This window comes from Oncorhynchus nerka, linkage group LG24, assembly GCF_034236695.1.
Source record: "Oncorhynchus nerka isolate Pitt River linkage group LG24, Oner_Uvic_2.0, whole genome shotgun sequence".
In the NCBI taxonomy this organism is placed as follows: Eukaryota; Metazoa; Chordata; class Actinopteri; order Salmoniformes; family Salmonidae; genus Oncorhynchus; species Oncorhynchus nerka.
In genome coordinates, this window is record NC_088419.1 from 10085088 (window position 1) to 10099956 (window position 14869).

Here is a 14869-nt window from a genome sequence, read left to right on the forward strand (position 1 = left end):
CATACCACCACCACCACCACATCGCCTAGTCATCATGCCACCACCACCACCACATCGCCTAGTCATCATACCACCACCACCACGTCGCCTAGTCATCATACCACCACCACCACATCGCCTAGTCATCATACCACCACCACCACATCGCCTAGTCATCATGCCACCACCACCACCACATCGCCTAGTCATCATACCACCACCACCACATCGCCTAGTCATCATACCACCACCACCACATCGCCTAGTCATCATACCACCACCACCACCACATCGCCTAGTCATCATACCACCACCACCACCACATCGCCTAGTCATCATGCCACCACCACCACATCGCCTAGTCATCATACCACCACCACCACCACATCGCCTAGTCATCATACCACCACCACCACATCGCCTAGTCATCATGCCACCACCACCACATCGCCTAGTCATCATACCACCACCACCACATCGCCTAGTCATCATACCACCACCACCACCACATCGCCTAGTCATCATACCACCATGTAGCCTAGTCATCATACCACCACCACCACATCGCCTAGTCATCATACCACCACCACCACATCGCCTAGTCATCATACCACCACCACCACATCGCCTAGTCATCATACCACCACCACCACATCGCCTAGTCATCATACCACCACCACCACATCGCCTAGTCATCATACCACCACCACCACGTCGCCTAGTCATCATACCACCACCACCACATCGCCTAGTCATCATACCACCACCACCACGTCGCCTAGTCATCATACCACCACCACCACATCGCCTAGTCATCATACCACCACCACCACTTCGCCTAGTCATCATACCACCACCACCACATCGCCTAGTCATCATACCACCACCACCACATCGCCTAGTCATCATACCACCACCACCACATCGCCTAGTCATCATACCACCATGTAGCCTAGTCATCATACCACCACCACCACGTCGCCTAGTCATCATACCACCACCACCACATCGCCTAGTCATCATACCACCACCACCACATCGCCTAGTCATCATACCACCACCACCACCACATCGCCTAGTCATCATACCACCACCACCACATCGCCTAGTCATCATGCCACCACCACCACATCGCCTAGTCATCATACCACCACCACCACATCGCCTAGTCATCATACCACCACCACCACATCGCCTAGTCATCATACCACCACCACCACATCGCCTAGTCATCATACCACCACCACCATGTAGCTTATTCATCATACCACCACCACCACATCGCCTAGTCATCATGCCACCACCACCACATCGCCTAGTCATCATACCACCACCACCACGTCGCCTAGTCATCATACCACCACCACATCGCCTAGTCATCATACCACCACCACCACATCGCCTAGTCATCATACCACCACCACCACGTCGCCTAGTCATCATACCACCACCACCACATCGCCTAGTCATCATACCACCACCACCACGTCGCCTAGTCATCATACCACCACCACCACATCGCCTAGTCATCATACCACCACCACCACGTCGCCTAGTCATCATACCACCACCACCACGTCGCCTAGTCATCATACCACCACCACCACGTCGCCTAGTCATCATACCACCACCACCACATCGCCTAGTCATCATACCACCACCACCATGTAGCCTAGTCATCATACCACCACCACATCGCCTAGTCATCATACCACCACCACCACGTCGCCTAGTCATCATACCACCACCACCACATCGCCTAGTCATCATACCACCACCACCACATCGCCTAGTCATCATGCCACCACCACCACCACATCGCCTAGTCATCATACCACCACCACCACATCGCCTAGTCATCATACCACCACCACCACATCGCCTAGTCATCATACCACCACCACCACCACATCGCCTAGTCATCATACCACCACCACCACCACATCGCCTAGTCATCATGCCACCACCACCACATCGCCTAGTCATCATACCACCACCACCACCACATCGCCTAGTCATCATACCACCACCACCACATCGCCTAGTCATCATGCCACCACCACCACATCGCCTAGTCATCATACCACCACCACCACATCGCCTAGTCATCATACCACCACCACCACCACATCGCCTAGTCATCATACCACCATGTAGCCTAGTCATCATACCACCACCACCACATCGCCTAGTCATCATACCACCACCACCACATCGCCTAGTCATCATACCACCACCACCACATCGCCTAGTCATCATACCACCACCACCACATCGCCTAGTCATCATACCACCACCACCACATCGCCTAGTCATCATACCACCACCACCACGTCGCCTAGTCATCATACCACCACCACCACATCGCCTAGTCATCATACCACCACCACCACGTCGCCTAGTCATCATACCACCACCACCACATCGCCTAGTCATCATACCACCACCACCACTTCGCCTAGTCATCATACCACCACCACCACATCGCCTAGTCATCATACCACCACCACCACATCGCCTAGTCATCATACCACCACCACCACATCGCCTAGTCATCATACCACCATGTAGCCTAGTCATCATACCACCACCACCACGTCGCCTAGTCATCATACCACCACCACCACATCGCCTAGTCATCATACCACCACCACCACATCGCCTAGTCATCATACCACCACCACCACCACATCGCCTAGTCATCATACCACCACCACCACATCGCCTAGTCATCATGCCACCACCACCACATCGCCTAGTCATCATACCACCACCACCACATCGCCTAGTCATCATACCACCACCACCACATCGCCTAGTCATCATACCACCACCACCACATCGCCTAGTCATCATACCACCACCACCATGTAGCTTATTCATCATACCACCACCACCACATCGCCTAGTCATCATGCCACCACCACCACATCGCCTAGTCATCATACCACCACCACCACGTCGCCTAGTCATCATACCACCACCACCACATCGCCTAGTCATCATACCACCACCACCACATCGCCTAGTCATCATACCACCACCACCACGTCGCCTAGTCATCATACCACCACCACCACATCGCCTAGTCATCATACCACCACCACCACGTCGCCTAGTCATCATACCACCACCACCACATCGCCTAGTCATCATACCACCACCACCACGTCGCCTAGTCATCATACCACCACCACCACGTCGCCTAGTCATCATACCACCACCACCACGTCGCCTAGTCATCATACCACCACCACCACATCGCCTAGTCATCATACCACCACCACCATGTAGCCTAGTCATCATACCACCACCACATCGCCTAGTCATCATACCACCATGTAGCCTAGTCATCATACCACCACCACATCGCCTAGTCATCATACCACCACATCGCCTAGTCATCATACCACCACCACCACATCGCCTAGTCATCATACCACCACATCGCCTAGTCATCATACCACCACCACCACATCGCCTAGTCATCATACCACCACCACCATGTAGCCTAGTCATCATACCACCACCACATCGCCTAGTCATCATACCACCATGTAGCCTAGTCATCATACCACCACCACATCGCCTAGTCATCATACCACCACCACCACATCGCCTAGTCATCATACCACCATGTAGCCTAGTCATCATACCACCACATCGCCTAGTCATCATACCACCACCACCACATCGCCTAGTCATCATACCACCATGTAGCCTAGTCATCATACCACCACCACATCGCCTAGTCATCATACCACCACATCGCCTAGTAGTCGTACTGACACATAACCTAATATTGCTCTGCTCCTAACGCCCAGCCTAGTAGTCGTACTGACACATAACCTAATATTGCTCTGCTCCTAACGCCCAGCCTAGTAGTCGTACTGACACATAACCTAATATTGCTCTGCTCCTAACGCCCAGCCTAGTAGTCGTACTGACACATAACCTAATATTGCTCTGCTCCTAACGCCCAGCCTAGTAGTCGTACTGACACATAACCTAATATTGCTCTGCTCCTAACGCCCAGCCTAGTAGTCGTACTGACACATAACCTAATATTGCTCTGCTCCTAACGCCCAGCCTAGTAGTCGTACTGACACATAACCTAATATTGCTCTGCTCCTAACGCCCAGCCTTTCCGTTGAGCTCCGCTCTCAGTTGGCCCTTCAAGAAAGCATTGTAAGCATTGTTTTGGCCTCTGTCGTCAACGTCTTCTTAAGGAATGTAACACAATGACAATAGAAATGAATGTTTCCTGGTTTTATACTGTTAGCAACACCTTCAAAGTTTGAACAAACCGGCCAATCAACAGAACACTTCCTGAATCAAACAGTCTGGGCCCCAACAGAACACTTCCTGAATCAAACAGTCTGGGCCCCAACAGAACACTTCCTGAATCAAACAGTCTGGGCCCCAACAGAACACTTCCTGAATCAAACAGTCTGGGCCCCAACAGAACACTTCCTGAATCAAACAGTCTGGGCCCCAACAGAACACTTCCTGAATCAAACAGTCTGGGCCCCAGGCTTACAATACAACTGCCAATGAAAAAGATATGTCACTGGAAATAAATTGGTACAAAAACCGAAATAATTCATTTAGCCTAGTTGTCTGAATTGGTGCCCGCAACTGATGATGATTCTGGATGTTGTGTCATAGATGAGTAATTTTATAACTCATGTAATCTCGTGACAGACGAAACAGACTATCTAGTCCGCGAGCGGGTGAGATTTGGTTCTGGGTGCCCAAAATTACAACCCATGTTCCTGAATATCAGATTGAATCCTTAGAAGAAATAAACATGGTCCCTGGTCAGCGCATGGTGAGGTCAGTACAGTGTTTTCAGTCTGAAATATGATGGCCTGCTTGTAGCTTCTCACATCTCGGTCCTGTCCCATATGACTACTCTATTCCCTATATAGGCTAGTGCACTACTTTTGACAACGGCCTATAGGCCTCTGGTCAAAAGTAGCACATTATATAGGGAAAGTAGTGCACTGTATAGGGAATAGGCTGCCATTTGGGACACAGACCAAAAGCTCTCAGTCCTACTCTACTGTCACCTGAATGCTGCTGTAAGTGAGTTCTACTCTACTGTCACCTGAATGCTGCTGTAAGTGAGTTCTACTCTACTATCACATGAATGCTGCTGTAAGTGAGTTCTACTCTACTATCACCTGAATGCTGCTGTAAGTGAGTTCTACTCTACTGTCACATGAATGCTGCTGTAAGTGAGTTCTACTCTACTGTCACATGAATGCTGCTGTAAGTGAGTCCTACTCTACTATCACCTGAATGCTGCTGTAAGTGAGTCCTACTCTACTGTCACCTGAATGCTGCTGTAAGTGAGTTCTACTCTACTATCACCTGAATGCTGCTGTAAGTGAGTCCTACTCTACTATCACCTGAATGCTGCTGTAAGTGAGTTCTACTCTACTATCACCTGAATGCTGCTGTAAGTGAGTCCTACTCTACTATCACCTGAATGCTGCTGTAAGTGAGTCCTACTCTACTGTCACCTGAATGCTGCTGTAAGTGAGTTCTACTCTACTATCACCTGAATGCTGCTGTAAGTGAGTCCTACTCTACTATCACCTGAATGCTGCTGTAAGTGAGTCCTACTCTACTGTCACCTGAATGCTGCTGTAAGTGAGTTCTACTCTACTATCACCTGAATGCTGCTGTAAGTGAGTCCTACTCTACTATCACCTGAATGCTGCTGTAAGTGAGTTCTACTCTACTGTCACATGAATGCTGCTGTAAGTGAGTTCTACTCTACTGTCACCTGAATGCTGCTGTAAGTGAGTTCTACTCTACTATCACCTGAATGCTGCTGTAAGTGAGTTCTACTCTACTGTCACCTGAATGCTGCTGTAAGTGAGTCCTACTCTACTGTCACCTGAATGCTGCTGTAAGTGAGTCCTACTCTACTGTCACCTGAATGCTGCTGTAAGTGAGTCCTACTCTACTGTCACCTGAATGCTGCTGTAAGTGAGTCCTACTCTACTGTCACCTGAATGCTGCTGTAAGTGAGTTCTACTCTACTGTCACCTGAATGCTGCTGTAAGTGAGTTCTACTCTACTGTCACCTGAATGCTGCTGTAAGTGAGTCCTACTCTACTATCACCTGAATGCTGCTGTAAGTGAGTTCTACTCTACTGTCACCTGAATGCTGCTGTAAGTGAGTCCTACTCTACTGTCACCTGAATGCTGCTGTAAGTGAGTCCTACTCTACTGTCACCTGAATGCTGCTGTAAGTGAGTCCTACTCTACTGTCACCTGAATGCTGCTGTAAGTGAGTTCTACTCTACTGTCACCTGAATGCTGCTGTACGTGAGTCCTACTCTACTGTCACCTGAATGCTGCTGTAAGTGAGTTCTACTCTACTATCACCTGAATGCTGCTGTAAGTGAGTTCTACTCTACTGTCACCTGAATGCTGCTGTAAGTGAGTTCTACTCTACTGTCACCTGAATGCTGCTGTAAGTGAGTTCTACTCTACTGTCACCTGAATGCTGCTGCACGTGAGTCCTACTCACTGTCACCTGAATGCTGCTGTAAGTGAGTTCTACTCTACTGTCACCTGAATGCTGCTGTAAGTGAGTTCTACTCTACTGTCACCTGAATGCTGCTGTAAGTGAGTTCTACTCTACTGTCACCTGAATGCTGCTGTAAGTGAGTTCTACTCTACTGTCACCTGAATGCTGCTGTAAGTGAGTTCTACTCTACTGTCACCTGAATGCTGCTGTAAGTGAGTTCTACTCTACTGTCACCTGAATGCTGCTGTAAGTGAGTGTCACCTGAATGCTGCTGTAAGTGAGTTCTACTCTACTGTCACCTGAATGCTGCTGTAAGTGAGTTCTACTCTACTGTCACCTGAATGCTGCTGTAAGTGAGTTCTACTCTACTGTCACCTGAATGCTGCTGTAAGTGAGTTCTACTCTACTGTCACCTGAATGCTGCTGTAAGTGAGTCCTACTCTACTATCACCTGAATGCTGCTGTAAGTGAGTTCTACTCTACTATCACCTGAATGCTGCTGTAAGTGAGTCCTACTCTACTATCACCTGAATGCTGCTGTAAGTGAGTCCTACTCTACTGTCACCTGAATGCTGCTGTAAGTGAGTTCTACTCTACTATCACCTGAATGCTGCTGTAAGTGAGTTCTACTCTACTATCACCTGAATGCTGCTGTAAGTGAGTCCTACTCTACTATCACCTGAATGCTGCTGTAAGTGAGTCCTACTCTACTGTCACCTGAATGCTGCTGTAAGTGAGTTCTACTCTACTATCACCTGAATGCTGCTGTAAGTGAGTCCTACTCTACTATCACCTGAATGCTGCTGTAAGTGAGTTCTACTCTACTGTCACCTGAATGCTGCTGTAAGTGAGTTCTACTCTACTGTCACATGAATGCTGCTGTAAGTGAGTTCTACTCTACTGTCACCTGAATGCTGCTGTAAGTGAGTTCTACTCTACTATCACCTGAATGCTGCTGTAAGTGAGTTCTACTCTACTGTCACCTGAATGCTGCTGTAAGTGAGTCCTACTCTACTGTCACCTGAATGCTGAGTCCTACTCTACTGTCACCTGAATGCTGCTGAGTGAGTCCTACTCTACTGTCACCTGAATGCTGCTGTAAGTGAGTCCTACTCTACTGTCACCTGAATGCTGCTGTAAGTGAGTTCTACTCTACTGTCACCTGAATGCTGCTGTAAGTGAGTTCTACTCTACTGTCACCTGAATGCTGCTGTAAGTGAGTCCTACTCTACTGTCACCTGAATGCTGCTGTAAGTGAGTTCTACTCTACTGTCACCTGAATGCTGCTGTAAGTGAGTCCTACTCTACTGTCACCTGAATGCTGCTGTAAGTGAGTCTACTCTACTGTCACCTGAATGCTGCTGTAAGTGAGTCCTACTCTACTGTCACCTGAATGCTGCTGTAAGTGAGTCCTACTCTACTGTCACCTGAATGCTGCTGTAAGTGAGTCTACTACTGTCACCTGAATGCTGCTGTAAGTGAGTTCTACTCTACTGTCACCTGAATGCTGCTGTAAGTGAGTTCTACTCTACTGTCACCTGAATGCTGCTGTAAGTGAGTCCTACTCTACTGTCACCTGAATGCTGCTGTAAGTGAGTTCTACTCTACTATCACCTGAATGCTGCTGTAAGTGAGTTCTACTCTACTGTCACCTGAATGCTGCTGTAAGTGAGTTCTACTCTACTGTCACCTGAATGCTGCTGTAAGTGAGTTCTACTCTACTGTCACCTGAATGCTGCTGTGAAGTGAGTCTACTGTCACCTGAATGCTGCTGTAAGTGAGTTCTACTCTACTGTCACCTGAATGCTGCTGTAAGTGAGTTCTACTCTACTGTCACCTGAATGCTGCTGTAAGTGAGTTCTACTCTACTGTCACCTGAATGCTGCTGTAAGTGAGTTCTACTCTACTGTCACCTGAATGCTGCTGTAAGTGAGTTCTACTCTACTGTCACCTGAATGCTGCTGTAAGTGAGTTCTACTCTACTGTCACCTGAATGCTGCTGTAAGTGAGTTCTACTCTACTGTCACCTGAATGCTGCTGTAAGTGAGTTCTACTCTACTGTCACCTGAATGCTGCTGTAAGTGAGTTCTACTCTACTGTCACCTGAATGCTGCTGTAAGTGAGTTCTACTCTACTGTCACCTGAATGCTGCTGTAAGTGAGTCCTACTCTACTACCTGAATGCTGCTGTGAGTTCTACTCTACTATCACCTGAATGCTGAGTGAGTTCTACTCTACTATCACCTGAATGCTGCTGTAAGTGAGTCTACTCACCTGAATGCTGCTGTAAGTGAGTCTACTCTACTGTCACCTGAATGCTGCTGTAAGTGAGTTCTACTCTACTATCACCTGAATGCTGCTGTAAGTGAGTTCTACTCTACTATCACCTGAATGCTGCTGTAAGTGAGTCCTACTCTGTCACTATCACCTGAATGCTGCTGTAAGTGAGTCCTACTCTACTGTCACCTGAATGCTGCTGTAAGTGAGTTCTACTCTACTATCACCTGAATGCTGCTGTAAGTGAGTCCTACTCTACTATCACCTGAATGCTGCTGTAAGTGAGTTCTACTCTACTGTCACCTGAATGCTGCTGTAAGTGAGTTCTACTCTACTGTCACATGAATGCTGCTGTAAGTGAGTTCTACTCTACTGTCACCTGAATGCTGCTGTAAGTGAGTTCTACTCTACTATCACCTGAATGCTGCTGTAAGTGAGTTCTACTCTACTGTCACCTGAATGCTGCTGTAAGTGAGTCCTACTCTACTGTCACCTGAATGCTGCTGTAAGTGAGTCCTACTCTACTGTCACCTGAATGCTGCTGTAAGTGAGTCCTACTCTACTGTCACCTGAATGCTGCTGTAAGTGAGTCCTACTCTACTGTCACCTGAATGCTGCTGTAAGTGAGTTCTACTCTACTGTCACCTGAATGCTGCTGTAAGTGAGTTCTACTCTACTGTCACCTGAATGCTGCTGTAAGTGAGTCCTACTCTACTATCACCTGAATGCTGCTGTAAGTGAGTTCTACTCTACTGTCACCTGAATGCTGCTGTAAGTGAGTCCTACTCTACTGTCACCTGAATGCTGCTGTAAGTGAGTCCTACTCTACTGTCACCTGAATGCTGCTGTAAGTGAGTCCTACTCTACTGTCACCTGAATGCTGCTGTAAGTGAGTTCTACTCTACTGTCACCTGAATGCTGCTGTACGTGAGTCCTACTCTACTGTCACCTGAATGCTGCTGTAAGTGAGTTCTACTCTACTATCACCTGAATGCTGCTGTAAGTGAGTTCTACTCTACTGTCACCTGAATGCTGCTGTAAGTGAGTTCTACTCTACTGTCACCTGAATGCTGCTGTAAGTGAGTTCTACTCTACTGTCACCTGAATGCTGCTGTAAGTGAGTTCTACTCTACTGTCACCTGAATGCTGCTGTACGTGAGTCCTACTCTACTGTCACCTGAATGCTGCTGTAAGTGAGTTCTACTCTACTGTCACCTGAATGCTGCTGTAAGTGAGTTCTACTCTACTGTCACCTGAATGCTGCTGTAAGTGAGTTCTACTCTACTGTCACCTGAATGCTGCTGTAAGTGAGTTCTACTCTACTGTCACCTGAATGCTGCTGTAAGTGAGTTCTACTCTACTGTCACCTGAATGCTGCTGTAAGTGAGTTCTACTCTACTGTCACCTGAATGCTGCTGTAAGTGAGTTCTACTCTACTGTCACCTGAATGCTGCTGTAAGTGAGTTCTACTCTACTATCACCTGAATGCTGCTGTAAGTGAGTTCTACTCTACTGTCACCTGAATGCTGCTGTAAGTGAGTTCTACTCTACTGTCACCTGAATGCTGCTGTAAGTGAGTTCTACTCTACTGTCACCTGAATGCTGCTGTAAGTGAGTTCTACTCTACTGTCACCTGAATGCTGCTGTAAGTGAGTTCTACTCTACTATCACCTGAATGCTGCTGTAAGTGAGTTCTACTCTACTGTCACCTGAATGCTGCTGTAAGTGAGTCCTACTCCACTGTCACATGATTGCTGATTGCTGCTGTAAACCAGATTACAAGGTCAGTGAAATCCCAGTGGAAATTGGGTCTAATGTCAAAGGGCTTTTTGAAAAAAAGGAACATTCTTAATGTGCTGTTCTCCTCAACTCCTCCCTCAGAGAAAAGTGGGCCTGATGTTTGTCAACAACATCAACCCCCTGGTCATGAGGTATCCTTATCTTGTTCACCAGTCAGTCATGTGAGCCTAATGTATATTGGCACAACACGCCTAAGGATCTCAACTTCTGAAGGAGGGAGGGAAATAGAGGATAGAGGGATGGGAGGGGAGTGAGAGAGACTTGGGGAAGAAAAACTCCGCCACTCCAACGTGCTGTCCATGGCTTCTAGAGCGCAAAGACAGAAGGGGGAGAGCAGGCAAGAGAGAGAGCAGGCAGGCGAGAGAGCAGGGGAGAGAGCGAGTAGGGGAGAGAGAGAGCAGGCAGGAGAGAGAGCAGGCAGGAGAGAGAGCAGGCAGGACAGAGAGAGCAGGCAGGAGAGAGAGCAGGCAGGAGAGAGAGCAGGCAGGAGAGAGAGAGCAGGGGAGAGAGAGAGTAGGGGAGAGAGAGAGCAGGCAGGAGAGAGAGCAGGCAGGAGAGAGAGAGCAGGGGAGAGAGAGTAGGGGAGAGAGAGAGCAGGCAGGAGAGAGAGCAGGCAGGAGAGAGAGAGCAGGGGAGAGAGAGAGTAGGGGAGAGAGAGAGCAGGCAGGAGAGAGAGCAGGCAGGAGAGAGAGAGAGCAGGCAGGAGAGAGAGAGTAGGGGAGAGAGAGCAGGCAGGAGAGAGAGCAGGCAGGAGAGAGAGCAGGCAGGAGAGAGAGAGCAGGGGAGAGAGAGAGTAGGGGAGAGAGAGAGCAGGCAGGAGAGAGAGCAGGCAGGAGAGAGAGCAGGCAGGAGAGAGAGCAGGCAGGAGAGAGAGCAGGCAGCAGAGAGAGCAGGCAGGAGAGAGAGAGCAGGCAGGAGAGAGAGAGCAGGCAGGAGAGAGAGAGTAGGGGAGAGAGAGAGCAGGCAGGAGAGAGAGAGCAGGGGAGAGAGAGAGTAGGGGAGAGAGAGAGCAGGCAGGAGAGAGAGCAGGCAGGAGAGAGAGCAGGCAGGAGAGAGAGAGAGCAGGCAGGAGAGAGAGAGAGCAGGCAGGAGAAAGAGAGTAGGGGAGAGAGAGAGCAGGCAGGAGAGAGAGAGAGCAGGCAGGAGAGAGAGAGCAGGGGAGAGAGAGAGTAGGGGAGAGAGAGAGCAGGCAGGAGAGAGAGCAGGCAGGAGAGAGAGCAGGCAGGAGAGAGAGCAGGGGAGGGAGAGAGTAGGGGAGAGAGAGAGAGCAGGGGAGAGAGAGAGCAGGCAGGAGAGAGAGAGCAGGCAGGAGAGAGAGAGCAGGCAGGAGAGCAGGCAGGAGAGCGAGAGCGGCCAGGAGAGAGAGAAAGCAGGGGAGAGAGGGAGAGAGAGAGAGAGAGAGGGAGAGAGAGAGAGGGAGAGAGGGAGAGAGAGGGAGAGCAGGCAGGAGAGAGAGAGAGAGAGAGCAGGAGAGAGAGAGAGCGAGAGCTCAGGGGAGAGAGCGCAGGAGAGAGAGAGAGAGAGAGAGAGAGAGAGAGCAGGGGGAGAGAGAGAGAGCAGGGGAGAGAGAGAGAGAGAGAGAGCACCGGGGAGAGAGAGAGAGACAGAGCGAGAGAGAGAGAGAGAGAGAGAGAGAGAGGGGAGAGAGAGAGAGAGGGGGAGAGAGAGAGAGAGAGAGAGAGAGAGAGAGAGAGAGAGAGAGAGAGAGAGAGAGACAGAGAGAGAGAGACAGAGAGAGAGTGAGAGAGAGAGACAGAGAGAGAGACAGAGAGAGAGAGAGGGGGAGAGAGAGAGCGTAGGGGAAAGAAGGCATATGTCTGGAGCTCAAAGAGAGCAGGGAGGAGAGAGGGAGCGAAGGCATGTGTCTGGGAACAGAGCACTCAGTGTGCCAGGGAACAGCCGTGAAGAGATTGCCATCTGATAGGCCTGACTAATGCCTTAAGTTCAGCCCTCTACTCTGATGGAGCTGCCTAGAGCCAGGCTGGGGCTGAGAGGAGAGAACCCAGATTGAGGCATAGAGAAAGAGGCATAAGAGTGAAACGAGAGAGGGGGCCTTCGTATGGAGAGAGAGACAGCATTGGGAGGGGGAGAAAGAGAAAGGACAAAAAGAGTAGGAGCAGAGAGGAAGAGGCAACCACCAAATATCTATCCATGAAAATAAGCCTAAGTGAGGAATCTTTTATGGAGGTTTTACTCCACCCAAAATCTGTCCACCAACATTTTTGTATGAGGTCAATGAGTGAGTGTCATATTTGGTCAACAAAATGTTTTGTTGCTAATTTGAAACAATATATATTCTACCAAATAAGCATCACTTTGCCCATCCCTGCTCTCTGCTGCCTGTACACGAGAGATACTTTGTTGTCTTAATTGCTCTGTAATGATAAATTACTTTAACTGGGTTGTGATATAACCACAATATGTAAGTCTACCGCTTAAACTAAAAATGAAAAGATATACACTAATCTAATCTATTAACTGCGCCTAGCAGACTTGGCAAAATGTAAATATAGAACGTCCTCGTACTAGTACAGCTGACGCTGAATCGACACGAGTCACACGCGTTAACACGTGCAACTGTACTGCCAGCTAAACAGAGTGCAGTGCGCATGCCCGAACGACTGTACACACATCTACATACATTCCTCGGTGTCCATATCACTAAGGATCTGGTCCACACACACATACACATACACATACACACACACACACACACACACACACACACACACACACACACACACACACACACACACACACATATTGATACAATGTAATCTACTGAACATTCGGATTTATTGCAACAATGTATCACTAAAAGCGCTAAGATTACAACAATCACACACTGTAGGTTGAAATGCATTGCTAGTGATGTGCTGGCCTGTCAGGACATGTCAACGTGTAAAACGGTTGGGAAATATTACCGAGAGACAATATCACAGCCCTAACGTTACCACAATATAGGTTACTGCTGTAACTGGACAACTAGATAATACATGATCTTCTGTGTAAAACGGATGATCACGTTTATTAGACATAAGGCTACTGTAACAACAAGGAGTGTGAGTCTGTTGTAGTACCACCCATCTAAAGGGATCGGCAACTTGTATAATCACATAGTTATGTATTTTACGAACTGCTTATCGGTAACTTTTTATGGCCCGACCGGTAGATATGTATTATGGTATCTAGTTTACTGGGCATTGTAACCCCGGCTAATCATCCACAACACAACGGGGGTCCTTCCTCATTACAATGGTCCTTGGCCGGTCTTTCTATCTCTGTTGTGGCAAAAGACACACTGACTGACATGCCATTGTTGGTTTACAAACACTGAAGATCTTTTGAAGGTTCAAATCGCCCGAAAGGTCTGATAGCCTAGAAAATTACAGATCAACACAAAAATCCAAAGTTCAAACCCGCTAACTAGTAACTAGATCTTACATTAGCAAGACAACCTAGTCCCCTAGGACATTGTTGAGCTCACATAGAAGGTTAGTAGTAACTTAGTTATTAACAGACAGATGTTGGCACAAAAAAAAAGACAAAACTATTAACAAGTAACATTTGTTTCTGTTTTTCACTGGTTACAAAACATAGAAAATAGGCCTAAACCAAGCAGGAGGCCAACATCAGAATATAATACTGACAGAGAGAGAGAACCGAACAGCGCCAGTATGCAGCACAAGCCAGACAGATGCCGTATGCTTACCGGTAGCTGGAGACAAACAGAAGACACTTACCAACGAAAAGCCTAAATGCCTTCAAGCCCTCCTCTTCGTTCTCACTGTCGGGACATGGACTCAAATCATTCAAATAGACAGACTATTCTCCAAAATGTTAGGTTAAGTGCAAAATGGCTTATTTTTGTATAGTATTGTCGTTTCCTTCGCTTTGTCCCAAAAGCTAACCGGTTTCGTTCTTCTCAGTGTGAGGTAAGCGGAAACACACCAGCCGCCTCGCTTTCGCACGGTGTCCATGGGAAACAGTAGTCGAGACCGCAGTCAGCAAATGACTGTATATATAAATGAATGCTAGAGGCCTCTAGTGGCCAAAAGCACGTATTAGCATGGGAAGCGCCATTGAGGGCTTCCACCATTTTAATGTAGCCAACTGGATGGGAAAGACTTATTGTCAGATCCCTCCTGGTGGACCCTGTCGGAGTCATGTCCAACCAGGTCATCAGGAGGATTCAGCCAATCGCGAAGAAGAAAATTGACCACTTGAGAAAACCAGCTAGAGAGAATGGGAGAAAGGGAGAAAACCC

The 14869-nt window shown here is 48.4% G+C and overlaps 1 protein-coding gene across 1 annotated transcript in view; it reads right to left on the reverse strand.

The window, feature by feature from the left end:
* LOC115118123 (sushi domain-containing protein 6-like) overlaps positions 1–14595 on the reverse strand; it is a 67417-nt gene extending 52822 nt beyond the window's left edge. Inside the window, exon 1 of the mRNA XM_065008599.1 lies at positions 14346–14595. The gene's annotated coding sequence lies outside the window, so the exon portion shown is untranslated. The remainder of the gene's footprint in view (positions 1–14345) is intronic.
* Positions 14596–14869: the final 274 nt, after the last annotated feature.